Source organism: Petaurus breviceps, unplaced genomic scaffold (genome assembly GCF_028583685.1).
Source record: "Petaurus breviceps papuanus isolate PSGF00001 unplaced genomic scaffold, PetGlider_PUasm1.0 91133, whole genome shotgun sequence".
NCBI lineage: Eukaryota > Metazoa > Chordata > Mammalia > Diprotodontia > Petauridae > Petaurus > Petaurus breviceps.
In genome coordinates, this window is record NW_027187419.1 from 6,388,388 (window position 1) to 6,411,611 (window position 23,224).

Consider the following 23,224-nt stretch of genomic DNA (forward strand, 5'->3'; position numbering starts at 1 on the left):
ATTCATTCTTTTATACACTTTACTTAATTAATTAAACAAATATTTATTGAGTGCCTAAGTGGTACACAGGAGCATGGTGTTAGCCTCTATGGGGTGGGGTTAGTACAGAGAAGAATAAGACACCCAAGCTTACAGAGAGCCTTCTATAGAGCTTTCCTTAATAGAGCTCACAGTCTAATAAAGCAGTGGTGTCAAACCCAAATAGAAACAGATCCCTGAAGGCTGCATATTGACATAGAAAACTACAAATTAACATCATCTGTGTTTTAATATATTTTTATTTATTTTGTTAAACATTTCCCAATTACATTTTAATCTGGTTCCCTGAGTTTGATGCCTCTGTAGTAAAGGATATAAGATATGAACATATACAATGCAGGAAGAAGAATTTCTACTTGTAGGAGGAGAGGTACGAAATGCTATGGGAGAGGAGAGAAGGAAAAGATCACTTCCAGTAGAGAGAGATCAAGAAAGATTTCACTGGAAGAGGTGGTATTTTCATGGGCATTCCGTGAAGAAAGAACAGGGTGAGCAAAGGCATAGCGATGAGAAAATATAGGATGTCTTTGGGGAATGATGAGCTGTTCGGTTTTTATGGGATCATAGAGCATGCAAAAAGATTAAGTCATTTGAAAAGCAATATCTCAAGGAACAGAGATGATTTTTATGCTGAATAATAGCGACTTGCATCTGTAGAAGCCACAGAGAACTTTGTACTACCAGCTTCCCAGGGCTGTTGTGAGGATCAAAAAAGATAACATTTATAAAGCACTTAACACGGTGCCTGGTACACAGTAGGGGCTTAAAAAATGCACATTCCCTTCCTCCTCACATGGGTATTAATAGAGATGCTTAGAATAGAAACAGGATTATTGTTTTCTCTGAGATATCTTCATACAACAACTCCTTTGTATGGGTAGGAAATCTGGATATTTTACATTAATTTTTTTAAAATAATGATGTAGGGGACTTTGATCAGGGGACTTCTCTGGTCAGCTTGATGGTCTTCACTGTGAGTCCTCATTTGGGAATTGAAAGTTGTTCAGTATGGAGGCTGTCAATAAGTCTACTGTCATCTATGAGAGGACTAAAGACTTCTCATTCAATATAACTCAGAAATCTTTCCTCCTTTAATGAGGCAGCAGGGGTTCAGGGTGGTGTTCTCCAGGTGCCTCCTTGTTCCACATGGACAATCATGTCTCCTACTGTTGCAAGGCAGCCAATGATGGTTTTTTTGGGGGAAGGAAGACTCACCTCCATCTGCTGTGCTTTCAGGATCTCTCTGAAAGAAAGATGGAAATAAAAAGGTGAAGCCAAGAAGATCTGCAGGTAGTCTTTAATAGGTTGACCCAAAGTAGCTGGGAAGAGCCTGTCCTTCTAGGAGTCTGAGCCAAGAGATTCATCTTGGGGCCAGTCCCCATCAGTGAATTCCAGCCTCCACAAGGGGGTATTCAAATTCCATGTCTAATGGTTACTACTTATGTGACTTTGGGGTCATTTAATATTTCTGGGCTTCAGATGGTCCCTCTAGCTCTAGATCTATAAACCTTTATGAAATGTCTATGTTCTCTAAAGGGGGGTGCTTTTTAAAAATCCCAAAGGCTCCCCATTCTATAAGTTTATCAAACCAATCAAGGGATTTCTTTGATCAGCACACTAAAGAATAAAGATGCATCTTTCTAGGCCCACATGATGTTTCTATTCAACAAAATTGCCTTTGAATGGCTTTTCAGTAAGCTCAAGTGTAAATTAAAAAAAAAAATCCTGTACAGGGGCTCGTCCCATGACTACCCAGAGAAAACAAATATGGAAGGAATGAACCTAGTCCCCCAAAGATAGATTTCTGTGCCAGTCACTGGCTCTTCATTCTTTATGCCACAAATAGAACAAAGATCTGAACCCTCCCGCTGTCTAGTCCAGCGAATGAATCCAATTTGCGATTTTCATTTCCTTCCCTGTAAGCTCTATTTACAGATGACCTTTGGTGTCACAACCATTACCAAAATATATCATTAACTAGCAAAACCCAGCTCCTCAGGTGAAATGAGAACTGATCATGTGGAAGTTCTGACTGATGTTTTCAACACTGCTCTACTCAGGATGGAAATCAGACTCTGTGCTTTTCTCCCCTAAAGATAATCTTTACTTTAATGGGCTACAAAAGCAGCCTGCCAGAAAGAGACAAACATTTATTAAAGTCTCAATAAATAGTAATTCACTAAAGATAAGACTCTTCCTCCTGAAAGTCTAAACGCCCTCTAAAAATTATTTCAGAAATATGTTGCTAAAGGATTAAAATAGATTGAGTACTTTAAGTCTTGTGTTGTTCACATTCAACTTGGTTTTTTCTCTGTTCCCTGGGGAATACTAATGCAAGGAGAAAAAAATACTACAGAAGTAACTAATGTGAGATCTATTGTAAACTCATAAGAAGCAGGGAATTCAGTTTAGTATGAGCTTCCTTCTGCTCCACTATTGGAAATGAAATGGAATATTTTCCCCTTTTGTTCATCATTCAGGTCTGATGTTAGTTTCACTTGCTTCCATTGCCTTGAAATGAGTATAAGGTAGCACTGTGAGTGACACTTCTGAGGCAAAAGAAAAACCAGGCCTGGCCTTTGAGTGCTTAATAGAAAAGACTCAGAGAAAAGAAACTCAAGAAGTCACTTCTACAGAAGTATAGCTCATCTCTCAATGCACAAAGCTCTCCTGATTGGCAGTTTGGCCTTCAAAGGTAATCAGGATATTCCTTCTTTGGCTTGAGCTGGTGGAAGGAGCTGGCTGCCCTTTTTGGAGAAGCTAGCTGGGTTTGATGCACATCACAATGTTACCGGGTGTGGTTCAGGTGCTGAGTGCTTCTGATGGTGTCTCCCTACTTGGAGGGCCTGCTTCTGGGAGAAGCTGTGAAAATGTGTAATAGAAATGCATTAGAGAGAATGTTAGAGCATGCATAAACATTCTGTAACTGGTTCCATTTGACTAGCCACATGGTGAATTGGAGGCTCTTTGATGGACTGCAGAGATATCCAAAAGGCTTTTGCAGGCTTCTGTAGTCTCTTTTTGAATCAGTCCTTTCAGCTGCTTTTTTGTGGTTTGACTTCTTTGCTCAAAGCACCTGATGAAAGATGATGCTGTAAGAGTTCAGGCTGTGTAGTGTTTTCCCCTGTCAGGCCGCATGGTCCTATAAAATGGGCTCACATTTTTAGAATGTGTGTTTCTGTTCCAGGTGAAGGTGTTGAAGTTTGCAAACCTATGAGTTTTGAAAAATCAGGAAGGCACCCTGGTGGCCTGGAGTCCCAGAATCTGGATTCAGTAGTCAGATAAGCATTAGTTCCCAGAAAAGCAAGGAGTGACCTTTGGAATCCAGCCCAAAGAGGACACCTCTGGTGGCCACTGTTGCATTTGGAGTTGAACTTGGTAGGACCAATTCTATGTAAGAACTGAGCTCCCAGGTAAGTTTATTTGTTGTTCAGACATGTCCAACACTTTGTAACCCCTTTTGGGGTCTTCTTGACAGATACACTACTCTGGTTTGCCATTTTCTTCTCCAGTTAATTTTAAAGATCAAGAGACTTGGCCAGGATCACATGGCTGGTATGTGTCAGAGGCCAGATCTGAGTTTAGGAGGATGAGTCTTCTGGACCCCAGGCCTGGCACTTTATCCACTGGGCCCCCTCACTCACTCCGCAAGCTTACTTATTTATCCATTAACCTCTTCATTCATAGAATCAAACAATTTTTTAACTGGAAGTAACCTTGAAGATCAACTGATTCCACCCTTTACTTTACAGAAAAGGGAACTTGAGACTCAGTTGAAGGGACTTGGCCAAGTCCATACAAGCAGTGAGTAAGCAGAACATGTTCAATACATCAGACTTATCATCTTTCTACTACGCAGGGCTACTTCCTTTATGCCTTTCAGCCCATACCCTGGGACCACGTCCTTCCCTTTGCAATTTGTTTCATTCAAACAACTCTTGATATCTTGGCATCTTTGTGAAGCATTTTCAAAGAAATGTAGCTACTGGAAAAAAAAAAAAAGTGTGTGTGGGGGGGTAATTTCTTTTCTCCAAGGCCCTAGAAAATCATGGAACAAAAGACCTATTATGACCTGCCCCATCTGACCCTCTCAGGGGCCAACTGGTCCCCCCCCTCCCCAACCACCAAAAGAATCCCAGGTTCTTAGCATATTTTTTGGTCAGTATCCCCTTAAAACCACAGCTTAATTAGCTCATGAGCCCCACTGATGTTCTTTGACTAAAGTAAAATTTAAACAAATTTCAAATCAAAAGTTCAAAGCAAAAGACCTTTAATCAATCAGCAAATCAAAATAAGACAATAGGATCACAGGTTTAGAACTAGAAAAGGTTATTTAATCCAATCCCCTTATTTTACTGATGAGGAAACTGAGGCCCAGGGAAACTAAATGATTTTCTAAGATTACACATTTAATAAATGGCAGAACCAGAATCTGAGCCCAAGTCATCTGACTCCAAACGTAGTGCTCTTTCTTATGCACCCAGAACATTTCCTACTCACATACACAGGGCAAGTTTTCCTGCCCATATATACACTCTACCTCTGATGCCCACAGTAAACTCTTTCCTCACTTCTCATTGCATGTCTTCTCTATCACTCTCCCATTTCCCCTTCACAAAACAGGAGAGTGAACTGAGCAGTTTCAACCATCTTCCCTGGCTGCCACATCCCCTTTTTTTAAATCCCTGAAAAAGAGAAGGATAGATCTCACAGGAAGTAGTAAGCTTTACAGCAGCCCTGGGGGTACCTGGGCATACACTACAGGGGAACATGGGAACCTTTAGCATACCACAGAGCTAACTGAAATTGACCTACTCTCTCTCCAGAGGTTTATATCACCACCCCAATACTGCTTCAACCTCTGCCAACCTCGCTGGTCCTCTCTGAGCCATATGTGGCAAGCAAAAGCTTTGTCTTGTTTGGTCTAGGTTCCTTTTAAAAATCAGAGAGGTATCTTTGTGCCACATATTCCATGTATGACTTATCTTTCAGGCTGTGACATGGTGGGTCTCTCTTCCTGAATGTCTTATGGGTAACATATACATACACATATGTATGTGTGTATCTATGTATGTATACAAACACATATATACATGTATATGTAAGTGTGCACAATAAACATTCACACATATATCCAATAAATGTAAACACACATATATTAACATATACATATATATTTCACTTACTACATCATTAAATACACTCCACCCAAGGATTATATATTCTGGCTTTGTGGCCATGGGGTAAGCCACTTCATTTCTCTGAGACAATGAGTAGCACAGTGCCTGGTATATAGTAGGAGCTTAATAAATGTTTATTGATCAACTGACTGAGCCATAGTTTGTTCCCTCATTTGTAAGACAGGGATAAAGGTCCTTGTTGTACCTTTTCCCCAAGTTGGAGGGAGGAAAGGTCCTTATAAACCTCAAAGCCCTTTACAAATGTAAGTTATTCATTTACTTCTATATGTGCTTAATCTGTTGCTATTTGCATACTTGGCTGCCTGGCATGATATCCTTTGACAGGTTTGCCAATATCAGCGTGATTTCAGACTGTGCCTTTTAAAAAGTCTGGGAAAATAACAATAGTAATAATGTTCAATGTTGATGATAGCTATCATTTACATAGTGCTTTAAAGTTTGCAAAGCACTTAACCTATATCTCTTTTGACTCTCACACCCACCTTGAGAAGCAGGCGCTGTTTTATAAATGAGGAAACTGAGTTTGAGGGATGTTAAGTGACTTGCCCAGAGTCACATAGCTGATAAGCATCTGAGGCAGGCTTTCACCTCAGATCTTCCTGATTCAAACTGTGTTGCCTCAGGCAGTGACTTTCAATGAGGCAAAGAATATTTTGGTGAGCATTGCTTTGTACTGTACTTATATTCCATTACTATCACATTACCACAACACTTCCTTTGACTGGAATAATAATAGATGACTCCAGGAGCTGATAGCATCATAATCCTATGATTTTTTTGAAGATGATATCACCACAAGAGCCACCTAGTAGTTCTACTTCTTTTTTTTTTTGGAGGGGGGAAGGCAAGGCAATTGGGGTTAAGTGACATGCTCAAGGTCACACAGCTAGTAAGTATGTCAAGTGTCTGAGGCTGGATTTGAACTTAGGTCCTCCTGACTACAGGGCTGGTGCTCTATTCACTGTCCCACTTAGCTGCCCCCTTACTTATTATTCTTTAAGGCAGACAGCCATCACAATAACCATTATCAGTAGCAGTGGTAATAAATACTTCCCTAATGATTAGCTAGGTTGATGTCCAAGGCACTTACCAGAATGGGCTAATGTCATGGATAGGCATAAGGAACAATTTTGCTCTCAGAGATGTCATAGTCTAAAGGAAGGAAGTCTTCTGCAATGGAAAAAAAAAATAATGGAATCTTTCCTTCTATTTTTTCCCCCATTTTTCTTATTTTCCCTTCCAGTCCCATTTCTCCATGCTCATCTAATACATCAAGGTCACAAATATAGGTGACTGACCAGTTCTACCTAATTAAAGCCCAGCAGAGTGTCTATTTAGTTTTCACCCAGGGTCTTGGAAGATATAAACCCCCCACCTGAAGCTACTCTGAAGCTCTCACCTGAGTGCATGGCCCTGGGCTGCACTATAGAAACACATCTGCTCACTTCTGACCTGGTCTCAGGAGACATTAAACTATACTTCAGCCCTTGATTTTCCATCCTTCTAATTAATGAAAGTGTTTAATAAGGTACAGGGATGTTTCCAGTAATTTAGCACTTCATTAGTAATTTGTTCCATTTAGGACATATTACCAAAATCATCTCTAAATTTTGATAACCATTCGTGCCTTTACAAAATATAATGGCTTATAATTCTCATCACTTGAGCATCTTGTAAACCTCATGTTTCTTAAACTTTTAAGGTGAATTTCAGAGAAATGCTGGACTTTCAAGAAAAGTAAACAAAATTCACGAAAAAATAGGCAACCATAAAGCAAATAGAAATACAATAAACACAGAAAATTCTCTTGGGGACATTGCATTGTGGATGTACAGAGACAGCACTGTCTTTACTGTAGAAAGCAAACAGACAAAACCTTTTGCTTGCAAATGTTAGCAACTTGAAAGTAACAGTCTGGGTAGCACTGAGCCCCTTAAGGCTGCATTTCCATTCAGGGAAGGTAAAAGAAAGAGTTGTTTGAGATCACCAAGGGAAGTAAGAAATATGGCTAAGAGGAGTCTAGAGATCTCAAGATGTTAGAGTGGAAAACTTTGAGAGAAGGCTGTGGTTGTGTGTAGAGAAGGCATTAGCTTTGGACCTTAGACTTCACTAGCCTCAATCAATTCAAGAAATATCTATTAAAGACCTACTATGTGCTAGACATAGTGCAAAGCACTAGGAATACAAGTTAAAAAAAAAGGAAGTCCCTGCCCTCAAGAACTTCATAATAGAATGAGAGAAGACAACACACAAAAGGAAGCTGAAATGGAAGAGAGGAAGATGCCCCAGCATCAGGGGCATGATGAGGATAAAATTGAATCTAAGGAGTTCTGCTGGTAGGAAATGGTGGGGCCATGAGTCATCTTCAAATGAAAGTCATGGGAAGTTTTTGCTCCATCACCCAGTCCTAGAATTGGTGGGGCAGAGACTCTTGACTATAAAGGTATGAGTATAAAAGCTGATACAATCTCCTGGATAGTGAGTTTCCTTGTGATGAACATTTCCTGGAAGCACAATGACAGTGTAGGGGAAGACTCATCTTCTGAGCTTCTCTCAGATCTAACCTCAGACTTCGCCTTTGGTCTTCAAGGTTTCTACTTTTCATTAGTCTCAAAACATCCCTGATCATCCTGCCGTCACACACAAGCAGGGGTGTTCTAGAGTTGTGTTCAACCAGCTAGAGAACCAGCTGTGAAGTTTTCAATGTGCTGACCTTACATGTATAATCAAAATCAAATTGCTTGATTTCTCAAGGAGGGGGCAGGAATGAGAGAGAGAATTTGGAACTCAGGATTTATAAAAATTATTATTAAAATGTTTATATGTAATTGGGAAATGTTTCATGAAATAAATAAAAATATATTTTTTAAAAAGTTTGCTTTAAAAATGCACTTTAAAATGCTCAATGTGAGCATTTGTACCTCTGAAATTGGTAAAGGCTACAAATTAGAACTTGACTTATTGTTTTGTTGATTGTTCAGACCTAAGAAAATTATGGAGAGAATGTTAATAATACTGCATACCGCTATCCATAAATGTTGTACCTCCATGATTATGCTCTCCAAAATTCCTTAATCTGATCAATGCTTTTTATCATTCCATCTTTCCCTCTGTCTTATAACCTCTAACCCTGATGTTTATCCTCACTATGATCTCTACATTTTCTTCTCCTCAGTTCCATTATAGACCATCACCTCTATACTAGTTATACTTTATGAAACAACATTCCAAAATATCTAGAATGCAGTTAAAGCATAACAAAATAGAAAAGGAGATTGATGAACTGAATATATATATATATATTTAAACAACTAGAAAGACAATAGATAAACTCAAAAATAAATACAAAAGAGGAGAGATTGACAATTAGAGGAGAAATACATAAACTGGAAACTAAAAGACTATAGAAATGTTTTTTTTTTAAATGCTACAAGCTGTTTCTTTGAAAAGACTAACAAAATCAATGAACCTGATTAAAAAGAAGAGGGCAGAAAAATCAAATCAACAAAATGAACCATGGTGAAATCACAATAAAGTCAGAAGAAATAAAAAGAATTATTGAAACCTACTATTCAGTTTTATACTAACTCAGAACATAAAAAAATAGAGAAATACCTTAAAAAATATCCAAGGTAATGGAAAACCAAATAAATATTGTTAATTAATTCAATCTCAGGAAAAAAATAGAACTAGCCATAAAGGAACTACAAAAGAAAAACTTTCTTGGTCCTGATAGATTCATGGGAGAATTCTACCAAACTTTTAAAGAAACATTAGTAATAATACTCACAAATTGTTCTTGAGGAAGAAAATACCCTACTAGATTCCTTTTATGAGACAAATCTAGTCCTAATATCTAAACAGGGAAGAATAAAGCAGAGAAGGAGAACTAGAAACAAATATAATTAATGAATATCAATTAAAAATTTTAAATAAAATCCTATCAAACATATTATAGCTATTCATCAAAGAAAACATTCATCTTGACCAAGTTAGATTTAGTTCAGGTTTGCAAGGATGAATAGACACTATAAAAAAAACTCCAACATAATCATATTAAAAACAAAAACAATCAAATTCACATAATTTCAATTAATATGAAAAAACATTTGACAAAGTACAGTACTCATTTGTTCTAAAAACTAAAAGATCCAGCTCTACAAAGTGGAGTCACAGAGAGACCCTTTAATACCAAGAAGTGTTTCCACATAAAAACCAAAAGCAAGAATTATATGGAATGGGGAAACGTTAGAACATTTCCCATTAAGCACAGGAGTAAAGCAATCTTATTTGCTCACTATTAATTGATATTATTCTGAAAATTCTATCGATAGTAATGACAAGAGAAATAAATTAAAATATAAATTGGTCAAGAGGAGATAAAACTATCTATTTGCTGATGATACAAATTCTGATAAATCAGCAGAGGCACCAATTGAGACAATTAACAGTTTCAGCGAAGTTGAAAGCAATAAAATAAGTCCTCAAAAATCAACATCATTTCTCTATAAAAACAACAAAATCTAAGAGGCAAAATAGAAAGGCAAATTCCATTTCAAATAACTACAATGTACAGAAAATATCTGGGGAACAGTCTACCAAAGTACACAAAAGACTTGCATAGATTCAGTTATAAAGTGCTCTTTAAAGAAATAAAGAAAAATTTAAATAGTAGGAGGAATATTTAATGCTAATGGGCAGTCCATGTCAGTAAAATAAAAATAACAATACTACCAAATTTAATTTACTGTTTTATGCTATACCAATCAAATTATTCAATGGATACTTTATAGAACTTGAGAAAATAACAAAATTCATCAAGACATTAGAATTCAGCAGAGAAAAGTCTTAGACCACTCTGGTTGATCATCCAAGGTCTCAAGATCAAGTTGCTCAGAATTCAATGCTCTTCAGCCATACAATGTAGCTGGCAAAATAACTGGATGCTCCCTCTACCCTTAAATCACATCCTATTCCCGAACCTGTCATATCATAGGAACGGCCATGGCCCAGGAAGGAAGGACAATGATTTTTCTCTCCCCTAGCTCCATATCTTAAAAGGGACTGATCTTCCCTTAAGCCAAATTTCTAAACTGCAATTGTTCTGCACATCCTTAGCTGGAGACAGCTATGCATTGCAGGACAGACTACTTTATCCAACTGTTCCTTGACTTTCCCCCCTCCTTCCCACGTGGTGGCAGACTATAGTTTAATGGGTATAGAGCTTCAGTTCAGGAAGTCTCCCTGGGGCACCATGTTCAGTGATGATTAAAAAAAAAAGCAGCTATATGTGTTATTTTAAAAATAAAACTATGATATCATAAAAAACAAAACAAAAAAAACCCACAAAGCTTTGATACCTTGGATATCAGGGTCTTGCCCTGTCACTATCTGATGATTGGAGAAAACATTCTCCACTCTGTCTTCACTGTGTCTCTCAGATATTCCTTGATATATACCTGGATATATATACCTGGATATTCCTTCAGGATCTCAAAGTCAACATGTCCAAAACACAAAATATTTATTAATTAATTAAAAAATCTAATAAATGTTTATTGACTGACTTCTAGAATAGAAAATGCTGAACATATTTAAATTGTTCTTTTTTCCCCCTCTCCTTCTGAGTAGAAACTACGGTGCAGAGAATTTTGGAAGCAAAAAGATGCTCAGGTACATCCACAAGTATTTGAAAGCAACTTATTTCAAAACTAAATTTTTTTAGTTTTGAACCTCACTTCATCTCAATCTTTCATTTTATAGATGGAAAAATTAAGACCTAGAGAAGGAGGTAACCTAGCCTCTGCTTAGATGGTGTGGCACAGTAGAATTAATATCTCCCCAGAAAAAAGAAGCAAGAGAAACATGATGACCAGGTGGCAAGGGAAACCAGGACTTATTTACTTCCCATCACAGCTGCCAAATCTAACAACTGTTGATGGGGACCCAGCAGCTGCCACATGGAACTATATCCCAGTGGTGTAACAGCTGTGACTGTTTTTCCTTTTGCAAGCAGGAGTAGTTTTAAGAGGGTAGAGAAGGTTCAGTAGTTACCTCTGTTGATGTCCTCTCTTTGACCTAGATATTTCCTTAAATAAGTCAACAAATGAACAAGCATTTATGAAGTGCTTACTATATGCCAGGCATTGTGCTAAATGCTGAGAATATTTAAAAATGGCAAAACAACAACAACAAAACCCCAAATACCCAGTACCAACTCTCAAGGAGCTCATGGTCTATCGAATATGGGAGACTACATGAAGACAGCGATGGAAAACCCTGTGCTCCTTCAAGCTTGTTTGTCTTATGGTACCATGAGATATTGTTGCTTTATTCCCTGGAATTCCTGGGCTTCCTTATATATGAAGATGTCCCCATCTGTGAAAATTATGTAGACATCAGACCACTGGGACTTCTCTCAGTTTCCCTCTAAGGGTTGTCTGATATTAGTTGTCTGGGATGGAATTTAGCCAAACCAGAGACTGTAAGGATGGATGCCCATTAAGTACTTGTTGGTCAGCCTTGTTGACCTTAATCATAACATTGATCACTGATATTGATGGATCTGCCATAACCATCAGACAGATTCATTGTGAACAAAGTGGTTGGCTGGTAGCCACATCCAGTGATGTCCCCTACCCATGGATATTCCTTTAATAAGTATTTAATATAGTGTTGGTAAATGGAGGGCCTTGGGGTGATAATGAGGCTAAGGTTGGGCAGGCCCAAATGTCTGAGTTCTCATCATCTGTTTGGCAAGTGACCTGCAAGGAGACAATCTGTTATTTCATGAGGCTGATTCCCACAGCATGATGGGAAATGTTCATTCCAGAGCCTAAAAGAAAGAAATATCTGCTACATACTCCTCAGGAGTCCTGCAGACTATTGTGGGAGATCATCTGGGCATAGCACCCTGCCCCCTTGGAGATCCTCAAAGGTTACTCCTAATCACCTTAATTTTGGTAGGAAGGAGAAAGAAAGCAGTCGCTAAGTGGAGATGAATGTTATAAATTCTTCTTGTACCACATCCCATAATAACAGTATTATAGATCGCAGTTTTAGAGTTGGAAAGGATGTTGGAGGTTACCTAATATCACCCTTTTATTTCTACTCAAGAAGAAACTGAGGTTTAGAGAGGTTAGCTTCCTTACTCAAGGTCACACAGTTAGCAAGAGCCAGGGAAAAACATTCAAATTAGGTCTTTTGGCTTCAAATACAGAAAGCATTCAACACCTGTGCATTCTTTATATTTGAATAATAATATGCATTCACAAACAATATACAATCCTTTGAGGCAAGTGTAGCTTATCATGATCCCTTTTTCCTGAGTCTGGGAGAAGTTAGGTTACTTGACCAAGGTCACCTGACAAGTAAATGAGTAAGTTGTAACTGCCCTCCTACCTCCAACAGCTATCTAAAGGTTTAATGTTTTTCAGTTATTTCAGTGGTGTCTGACTCTTCATGATCCATTTGGGGTATTCTTGGCAAAGATACTAGAGTGGTTTGACATTTCCTTCTCCAATTTATTTTTTTTTACAGTTGAGGGAATTGAAGCAAACAGGGTTAAGTGACTTGTCTAGGGTCTAGACAGCTGGTAGGTATCTGAGGTCAGGCCTGGCACTCTATCCACTGTGCCACGCAGCTGACCCCTCTAAAAAGGTTTATTAGAACCTATTCTATGCTCCAAACCTTTGAGTTGAAGAATTGAGCATATATGTTATGTAAACACTCCTTCCTCAAATTTCCTTTAAACACTTCATATGGATCTCTCCTCTGCCCCATCACATTATTTTGAGTCAGACATATTTGTTGTGCCATTTCTCCTTCCTTCCCCATTAAATTGTAATCTCTTTGAATATAAGAATGTCTCAATTTTCATCTTTGTATTTCTAGTGGAGAACACATAATAAGTGTGTGTTATTGAATTTGTTTAATTACCAAAATAAATTTTTGTTTGGTCATAATTATTGAGGAATAGGTTTTTCTGTTCAAGTTAATAATCAGACTTCCTGAACAATCAGGCCACAACTACAACATGATCATTTATGAACTATTAATGTTAAATGTCATGGATACTTATTCAGTGTAGTATATATGACCTAGAAGCTAAGAGGTCAAAAGCAGATGGGGGTCATCTAAAGCTATACAACTTTTTAATTTTCTACACAAGGAGATTAATGCCCAGGAGTACATATGACATAGAACCTTAGAGCTAGAAAGGACCCTAGATGTCACCTGGAGCTAAACCAACTTTTTCGTTTTATAGACAAGGAAATTGATTACCATTGGCACATACGACATGGATAGAGCTAAAAGGGACCCTGGAGGTCACCTCTCTCATTTTATACATAGGGAAAGTAATGACTAGGAGATTGTAGTTCCAATGCAATATTAACAGTGCCCATGATCACTGTAAATATACCTGCATAGTGCTCAACTGCAAAATACAACAGACTCTCCATATAGAAGACAGAAGCAAAACATTTACCCAGACACGAGAAAACTGAATCCCAATACCAGGAAACCAAATCCATCTTAGCAACATAGAAATTAATGCACCACAATGTAACAGAGAGCCACACCATCCTTTCGCCTTCCCACAAACCAATACAAGACCAATATTTACTCACAAGGCTATCTGTCTCCCTCAGAAACAAACTCTCCTCCCAGCTGTCTAGCTTGCTCTGACTCCCAGCTTCCTATGGGCTCTGCCCCACCCTTCAGCACTCTTCCCACCACAGTCTCCATGTGATTACATTCAGCCTATTAGGGGGCAGAGTATATTTTCAAAGCAGAGAAGGTCTTCAAACTCCCTTAGGCTTATTAAGGGGCAGGGAAAGTCTTCAAATTCCCATTACCATTACAGAGATGCGGTGATTGGCTTAAGGTAATACATAGATTTAGTGTCTGAGTTTGAAAAATCAATCAATCAATCAACAAATATATTTAAGCATCTACTATATGCCAGGAAGTCAGGATACAGAAATAGAAGAGAAACTATCCTTGCTCTAAAGGGGTGTACATTCTATTGGGTGAGACAACATATATACATGTCATTACTGTGTTTCCCTGATAATAAGACACTGTCTTATTATTTTTTTTGGACAGAAAAACACCACAAGGCTTATTTTCAGGGGAGGGCTTATTTTAATGAACATTGACAGCAATTTTAATAAACAGGTAAATGTGAACAAAAAAATGTACCTTTATTCAATAAGCAAATCACTGGGGAAGAACAGGATGACGCGCTCACTGCTGCAGCTCTGTTTGGATGCAGCTTGGATCACGGCGTGTGTTTCATGGGGGGGGGGACGGTACATACAGAGGGTACCATAATGTAGCGTGTAGCACAGGGGATCACCTTCACTACAGTAGCAATCTCAATAGGGCTTATTTTCGGGGGAGGGCTTATTTTAGAGGAATCTTACACAGTAAGGGGAGGGCTTATTTTCGGGATAGGTCTTATTATCGGGGAAACACGGTATACACAAGGTAGATAAAAGAGAAGAATTGACTTCCCTCTCAAGGTGGCATTGCAGTTGACTGAACAACAACAGGTTAAGAGGGAAAGAAATTAGAAGTGGTTTTCATTACAGAGTAAAGTAAGTTCATTATTGTGCTAACTGAAAACCCTAGAGAGACACGAATTTCATGAATTTCAGTCTAAAGGAAATGTATGTAATAAATGGGCAAAGAATAAGGAAATGTTTCTTAGGGCTTTGGGCACCTTGAGTACACAGAGTTGTTTTCTAAATATCACCAATGTTTGACTCCAAATACATTCTAAAAAACAGTGAACATGTCCATACATTAGAACCTGGGCTGCAGTAGCATGTTGTTGTATTGTTTAAGTCATGTCCGATTCTCTATGACCCCATTTGGGGTTTTCATGGCAAAGATACTGAAGTGGTTTGCCATTTTCTTCTCCCACTCATTTTACAGTTGAGGAACTGAGGAGAGTAGGGTTAAATGACTTCCCCAGGGTTAGACAGCTAGTAAGTCTCTGAAGCTGGATTTGAACTCAGGTCTTCCTGACTCCAGGCCAGGTACTTTATCAACTGTGCCACCTAGCTACATAGTCAGATTATAATCCCTTCCACACTGTTACAGGAGTTTACTGGACTTGGGACCAGGAGGGATTGTCTTCCAACAAGAATTTATCTACTTGAGTCAACACACAGTGCTAGGCTCTGAAGGTTAACGATATGAAATGAAAAACAAAAACATACAAAATAAAAACAATCCCTGCCCTCAAGGATCTTACATTCTACTGGAATGATATCACATGAATGTGATTAAGTTTATACAAGATAATTTTAATAAAGAGAGAGAATTAACAAATGGGGGACAAAGAAGGGCTTCCCGTAGGAAGTGGTGCATGTGGCATATGACTTGAGCCTTGAAGGAAGTTAGGCCTTTTAATTCTTCCTAGCCCTACCCCCAGCCACATACACTGCATCTTCCTCTGAGAGTCCTGTGCCTGATGTTCAGGTTCCCATGTATCTTTTTGGCTCAGGGCAGCCCCAGGCAGCCCTAGTCAGGATGACAGATTCAGGTTCAGGAGTCTGCATGCACAGGGGTTGTTCTGATCAAAGTCATCTGCCTTCCTTGAAACACCTAAATCAACATGCAAAGGATCCAATCCTTCCTTGTTAATAATCGCAAGGCATCTGCAAAATGGAAATTCTCCTCCATCAGAAACCTTGGAGCAACAGTCAGAACGCAAGATTTCAGGGGCCAAAAGGTTGTTTGTTTGGCTCTTCTCATACTGACATCATCACCGGCTGGCTTTGACCAAGCCTCCTCTTTTGTGCCTTTATATTTTTGTTGCCTGTCCCAGAAAGGGGTATACATATTGACATGTGAGCCCACAGCAGAGGCCTTTATTCTAGGGCTGTTTCACCTTCCCTCCTGTTACCAAGAGGCGCCCTTGCCCCCCATGCAATTAACATCGATGGGCTTCACTTGGGCACTGACCAATAGGAAAACAGAAGCTCTGGACCCACTGCCACAGTTGTATTAGCATATCTCCTCTTGTCTGCTCACAGAACACAGGAGAGCCTACTCTATCCACTGCTGTAAAGTCCTGTTTGCTGCCAAAGCATTATTAAGGACAGGAGCAAAGTCCCTGAAAGAATATCTCTCTCTAATTTGGGCCAAATGTTCTATATACTCCGCCATTCTCCCCATTTTTATTCCAAAGCTAGGGATTTTAAATAATTGAAATGTCAGTTTTAGGCAGGATTTTGGATTTCAGGATAATTTGTATGATCTGGTTTTTTTTTTTCATGGTTCTATAGTTTTAGAAAATATACAGGTATAGCGCATGTTAAAATTGGTTTTGCTAGATGCTTCTTTTTTAAAACTGTGATATGGTTCACAATTCAGTCAGATAAGAATAATTTAATCCTTGGGTCTGGTTTTGCTCAGGCTTCAATCAATCAAAAAGCATTTTTAAGAGTCTACTCTATGCCAGGTACCGTGCTAGGCACTGAGAGTACAGGACAAAAAAAAAAAAATAATAAATGAACCAGTTCTATTCTTGAGGAGCTCGCAAAATAAATATAAGATTTTTTGTTTGTTTTGTTATTGCAGGGGGAAGACATTAGCAGCTGGGGTGATAAAGGCTTCATGTAGAAGAAGGTGGTGCTTGAACTGAGCTTTGAAGAAAACTAGGAATTGTAAGATGTGGAGGCAGTATATTTCAGGGGCCCAGCAAATGTATGAGTATAGAGACAGGAGACGGGAATGTTGTTTATGAAGAATAGTAAGGGAACCAATTTGGCTAAACCAAAAGTGTTCAAGGGGAAAACTATATCATAGGACAGGGTAAGTAGGTTGGTTTTAAATATCAAACAGAAGAGTTTGTATTTGGTTCTAGATATAATAGGGAACCACTGGAGTTTATTGAGGAGGAGAATTCTGTGGACCCTATGCTTTAGGGAAATTACTTTGGAGGATGATTTGTGTAGAGGATGAACTGAAGAGGAGAGAAGGTTGAGGCTGAAAGACAAAACAGGAGGTTACTTCAATAGTTTAGGCAAGAGCTGATGAGGACTTGAGCTAGCCAGGGTTGTAGCTGCCTGAGCAGAGAGAAACAAACAGGTACCAGAGGTGTCCTGGAGATTGAATCAATAAGATGCGGTAAGTGATTGGATAAATGGAGATGAGAAATGGTGAAGAATAGAGGATGACTTTGAGGTTGGGAATCCAGGTGTCTGGAAGACAGTAGTGTTCTCAGTGGAAATAGCAACATTTAAGAGAAGGGTAGGTTTTGGAAAAAGATGGTAAGTTCTGCTCAGCACGCTAAATGTCTGTTCTGGGATTTGGGTCTTTAGTTTCATTCATTTCAGGTCTTATACCAAACTCAATCATGTTTCCTGCTTCCTTTTTCTGTGGATGGGAATGATGGATATAATTGACCAATATTTATCAAGTACCCACTATGTGCCTGGTGCTGTTCTAAGTGCTGGTGATACAAAAAAAGAGTCAAAAGACAGCCCTTCCCCTCAAGGAGCTTACAATTGAATGGGGGAGGCAATAAGCAAATGAAGATATACAGGAAAAATGGGAAATAATTAATACATGGAAGGCACTAGAATTAAGAAGGGTAGTAGAAGAAGATTTCCTGTAGACAGAGGGATTTTAGTTGGGACTTAAAGAAATCTAGGGAACTTAGTTGGAGAAGAGGGGGAAGAGCATTCTAGGCATGGTGAATAGACAGAGAAAATGACCACAGCTGAGAGATGGAGTATCTTTTCCATAGAACACCCAGGAGGTCAATGTCAATGGACTGAAGAGTATATTTCAGGGAGTAAGGCGCAAGAAGACTGGAGAGGGAGGAGGGGGCTAGGTTATGAAGGGCTTTGAACGCCAAACAGAACATTTTGTATTTGCTCCTGAAGGCAATATGGGAAAAGGAGTTGATTGGGTGGGTGGGTGGGCGGGGGTAGGTGGGGAAGAGAGTGGTGATATGATCAGACCTCTGCTTTAGGATAATCACATTAGTGGTTAAATGGAGAGTAGATTGCATTGGAGAGAGATTTGAGATAGGCAGACCCACAAGTAGGTTATTGCAGTAGTCCAGGTGTGAGGTGATGAGGGTCTGAGGTATCAGAGGAGAGAAGGGGTATATATGAGATATATTGCAAAGGTGAAATCAACAGACCTTGACAATATCTTGAATATGAGGGTTGAGACATAGTGAGGAATCCACGATGAGTCCAAGGCTGTGAGGCTGAGGAACTGGGAAGATGATGTGGCCCCTACAGTAATAGAGAAGGGGTATATGTGTGTGTGTAGGATTGAGGGGGGAAAGATAATGAGCTCTGTTTTGGACATATTTAAGATGTTTGCCGGACATCCAGTTTAATATGCCTGAAAGGCAATTGGAGATGTGAGATTAGAGTTCAGCAGAGAGTTTGGGGCAGAATAGGTAGATGTGAGAATCATCAGCATAGAGAGGGTAATTAAATCCATGGGAACTGATGAAATCACCAAGTAAAGTAGAATAGAGGGAGAAGAGAAGAGGGCCTAGAACAGAACTTTGCAGGATACCTATGGTAAGAGGGTGTGATCTGGAGAAGAGAGCAAAGGACACAGAGACAGAGGAGGAATGGTCACAGAGGTAGGAGGAGAACCAGGAGAGTGTGATGTCCTAAAAATCTAGAGGGAAGAGAGTCAAAGAGGAGTGGTCATCAGTGTCAAAGGCTGCAGAGAGGTCAAGGAGAATGAGGATTGAGAAAAGGCCATTGGATTTGACAGCTAAGTGATCATTAATAACTTTGGAGAGAGCAGTCCTGGTGGAATGATAAGATCAGCAGTCAGATTCTAGGGGTTTAGGAAGAGGGTGAGAGGAGAGAAAGTAGAGGCACCTCTTAATAGTTTTTTGGAGGAGTTTCACTACAAAGAGCAGAAGAGATAGAGTCAATAGTTAGCAGGCATGGAAGGACTGAACAAGGGTGTTTTTAGGGTAGGGAGACATGGACATGTTTGTAGGTTGTAGGAAATGAGACAGTGAAGGAGGAGAGACTGAAAAAATGCTTCTCAAAGAATCTGGTGAAATTCTAGATTCAGCAGCTAATCTTTCATTTATGTCAGAAAGGGAGCCCTTTGCTCTAAGGGTTGATAATTTAATTTTTCAGCACATAGATAAACACTCACCTCAGGATAACACCATTTTCCCCTCTGTGCGTGTCTGTACTTACATTCGCCCTTACATATCTTTGGGACTGACTTTGAATGCTCATGATTAGAGGTATTTGTGAAAGGAAATTGGAAAAGTATAGTAGAAGATGAATGAAAAAATTAAATAGAGAAGAGAAGCAATTTGAGACACATACACACACACACACGATTAAGGCAAGGCCATAGAGAAAATAAGGGGCTAAAGAGAAGGGAAATGAGGCATAGGAACTACTCTTTCAGTAGGCCTAAACTGAGCATAACACCTTCTCTGCCTTCTCCCATCCTTAGACCAGTAGGGATCAATCAGTCAACAGGCATTTATTAATCTACTCTGTGCGTGTGTGCACGCACATGCACACACACACACACACACCACTCACTGTATTACATATTAAGAATGAAGAAAAAAAAATGTGAAACAATCCCTGTCCTTAAGGAATTTACATTTAAACCATGTGATAGTATGTATATCTATAAGTAGAGACAATATAAATGTATGTATGCTACCGTGCGGAGGGAAGGCACTACCAGCTGGGAGAATTAGGAAAGACCTTTTTAAAAGGTCTTGCCTGCACTGATTCTGGAAGGAAATGAGAAATTCTAAGAGCCAGAGCTGAAGAGGGACAGTATTCAGTCAGGGCAAAGGCACAGAGATGCAAATGAAATAGCAAGTGAATTTCTATGGCTGGACTGTATAGCACATGGAGGGAAGACTAAAAAGGTGGGAAGGTCCAGGTTGTGAAGAGATTTGAATATCAGAGGAATTTATATATAATCCTAGAGGTAAAAGGTTATCTCTGGATCTTACTGAACAAAGGAGAGATATGATCAATCCTGTGTTTTTGGAAAATCCTTTAGAGGCTTTGTGGAGGATGGATTGGACTAGAGAGAAATCTGAGATAGGGAAACTATTTAGAACGTAGGTGAGAAAAGGATGTTATGAGGGTGGTATCTGTGGGAAGTGGAGAGAAAGGGTAGGATGTGAGAGATGGTGCAGAATTGACGAGAAAGATGATAAGGCATAGAAATGACAATGTTTGACAACTGATTGAATACGTGGAGTCAGAGCAAGGAGTGAAAGATGACAGTGAGGTTGTGAATTGGGGGAGGGGGGAATGGAAGGATGGTTATACCTACCATGGTAATAGGGAAGTTTGGAAGAGGAGTAGCTTTTGGGGAAAGATAATGAATCGCTTTGGACTTGCTGAGTTTGAGATGCCTGTTGGGACATCTAGTTTGAAATATACAATAGATAGGAGACAGACTATGGTTTGATATGCAGATTTGAGTGTCATTTGCCTAGGTAATAGAATTGAATCATAGGAACTGTTATGGTCAGCAAGTGACAGAGTGTAGAGATAGAAGAGAAGACAGTGACAAAGCTTTGGGAAGGTATGCCTACAATTAGTGGGTATTGCATGAATGACGAATCAGGAAAGGGGACTACGAAGAAGCTGTCAGACAGGAAAAAGAACCAGGAGACAGCAGTGTCACGAAAACCTAGAGACAAGAGAGTGATTCACAGTGTCAGTGGCTGCAGAAGGGTCAAGAGGATAAGGACTGAAAAAAGTCCTTTAGATTTGGTAATTAGATTATTGGTAACTTTGGAGAAAGCAATTTCAGTTGAGTGATGAGATGGGAAGCCAGATTTCAGAGGGTTTAGAAGTGAGTGAGAGGGGAGGAGGTGAAGGCATTGAGTATAGATAGTTTTTTCCAAGGAGATCTCCAACTTCTAAGCCATCTTTTTCTGGGGATGAAATGACACAGATCACAAGCCATGGAACAGCCGAAATGGCTCGTTTAATTATGAAAAGAGGTCAGGTTCTCTTCTGTCCTTGCTAAATGAATGAATGAATGCATTAATGAAAAGGCATTTATTAAGCATTATAATGTGACAAGCACCATTCTAAGTATTAGGGATATAAATACAAAAGAAATACAATCCTTGTCTTCAAGGAATTTCCATTATTTCCAATAAAGGTTGGTTGATTAATTCTAATATCAGATGGTAACCTTCAAGAAAGTGGTGGGTAGGGAAAAATGTTTTGGTCTGGGAAATCTAGAGTTGGTGTGGGGAGCCATAGAGCAATGAAATGTCATACCCTTTTCAGGAAAAAAAAATTGTAATGCTGATTCAAGTCATATTTCTAGAGCAAGAAGCGGAGAGTGACAGCATGGGGGGAAGATGACTACTGTGAATCCTGTTGTCGGGCCAGTTTGATAAAAATGGGCTCTCACCAATCAGTGCAGCATGACTCCAGGGTAGGAGCTCCAAGGTTGAGGGACTTAATTCTTCCAGTGTATGGTTATTTGAGGACCAGCTTCAATACAGTAGAAATAGCAGGATGGAGTGTCAGGAAGATGGCCAGGGGTTCACGGCTGGGGGGATGCATTGCCAGGGGTCTATTGGAAGCCAACCTGTAAATGACACCCTCTTTTTGTTTTTATTTTCTCAATAATGAGACCATTTGGACCATCTTACGGAAAGAGGGCATGGGAATGGTATAAGGGAAAGGAATAAGCATTTATATAGCACCTACTCTGATCCCCATGACAACCCTGGGAGGTAGGTACTGTTATCCCTATTTTGAAATTAATGAAACTGAAGCAAATGGAGATTAGGTGACTTACCTAAGGTCACACAGCCAATAAGTGTTGGAGGTTGGATTTTAACTCAGATCTTCCATATTCCAGGTCCAGTTCTCTATTCACTGCGACATCTAGCTTCCTGTGGTACAAGGATGAGAGATGGCATGAATGGAAAAGGAAGGCTTCTGGTCATGGTAGTAACATTTGCATTTGGTTAGTGTCTTCTCCTGAGAGCACATACCAGTGTGACTCCCTCAGGTCCTGCTAGATATGAAGTGGGTTTCAATCATTCCTGAAGGGAATCTGGGCTCTTTTTTTTCTTCCCTGAATTTGATCCTTGAATCCCCTCAAATACCAGAGGTCAGTAAAGGTCATGAGGTTATAGAATGTGATACATAGGTGTGACATACCAGCTGGAGACACTAGGGCTAGGACTGCCTGAGGTCTGGCCTTCAAGCAGAATGGAGTCTTTTGGGAAGGAAGTCAGTGTCTTGAATTGGAGTCAAGCAAGGCAACCTCTCCTGGGTCCTTTTCTCTTATTCTCCAGGCTGCTCCAGGTTACACTTCTATTTTGTTTCAGGGCCTCAGAAAATTGAGAGAAGGTTAGGATTAGTGCCATAAGGGGACAACCAGCTCTTTTCAGTCAGGGCAACTCCAGGACAGGGGCTGGTAGTGAAGAGGTTCTGGGAACATCTAATTAGGCAGGAAGGGGAAGACTTTGTCTCACATTGAACTTTCTGGGGGTACTTTGATTGGATAAGCTGCTTGGGAAACTGTCCCTCTCCAGGTGCCAGCTTTAGTCTAGACCTTGCTAGGCCAAGTGAGGCTTCTCTTGTCTCCGTCCCTCACCAGAGCCCCAGGAGAGCCCCTGGGCCTCCCATACAATGGTGCCTTGTTTCTGAGCCATATTCTATGAGTGGCCTCTTGTTTGGGGGCCCAGGGAGCAGCAAGAGCTAATGGGGGAGTTGGGGAAAATACTGCCCCATGAGCTTGTCCAGGCCTCCCTCTCTCTTTTCTCCTGCCAACAGTCTTTTCCTCCATCCCCCAATCCAGGACACAGGGCCTTCTCACAGCTGGGAGTCCAGAAAGGGCCATGGCATTCCTGGCATCCGGCAAAGGTGAGATGAGAGATAGTAGCAACAAAGGCCTCAGAGATCCCTCTGCATAGTTTTCCTAAGTTTTCCCAAAATTTTCTTACATATACATAT

General features: G+C 39.7%; 1 long non-coding RNA gene across 1 annotated transcript; it reads right to left on the minus strand.

Moving 5' to 3' along the window:
• Positions 1-661: 661 nt before the first annotated feature.
• On the minus strand, positions 662-22,769 carry LOC138154999 (uncharacterized). Its single transcript, XR_011166733.1, has 4 exons — positions 22,427-22,769; positions 22,059-22,155; positions 6,331-6,410; positions 662-1,282 (listed from the first exon to the last, which is right to left on the minus strand). It is a non-coding gene; the product is annotated as an uncharacterized lncRNA (long non-coding RNA).
• Between the last annotated feature and the right edge of the window lie 455 nt (positions 22,770-23,224).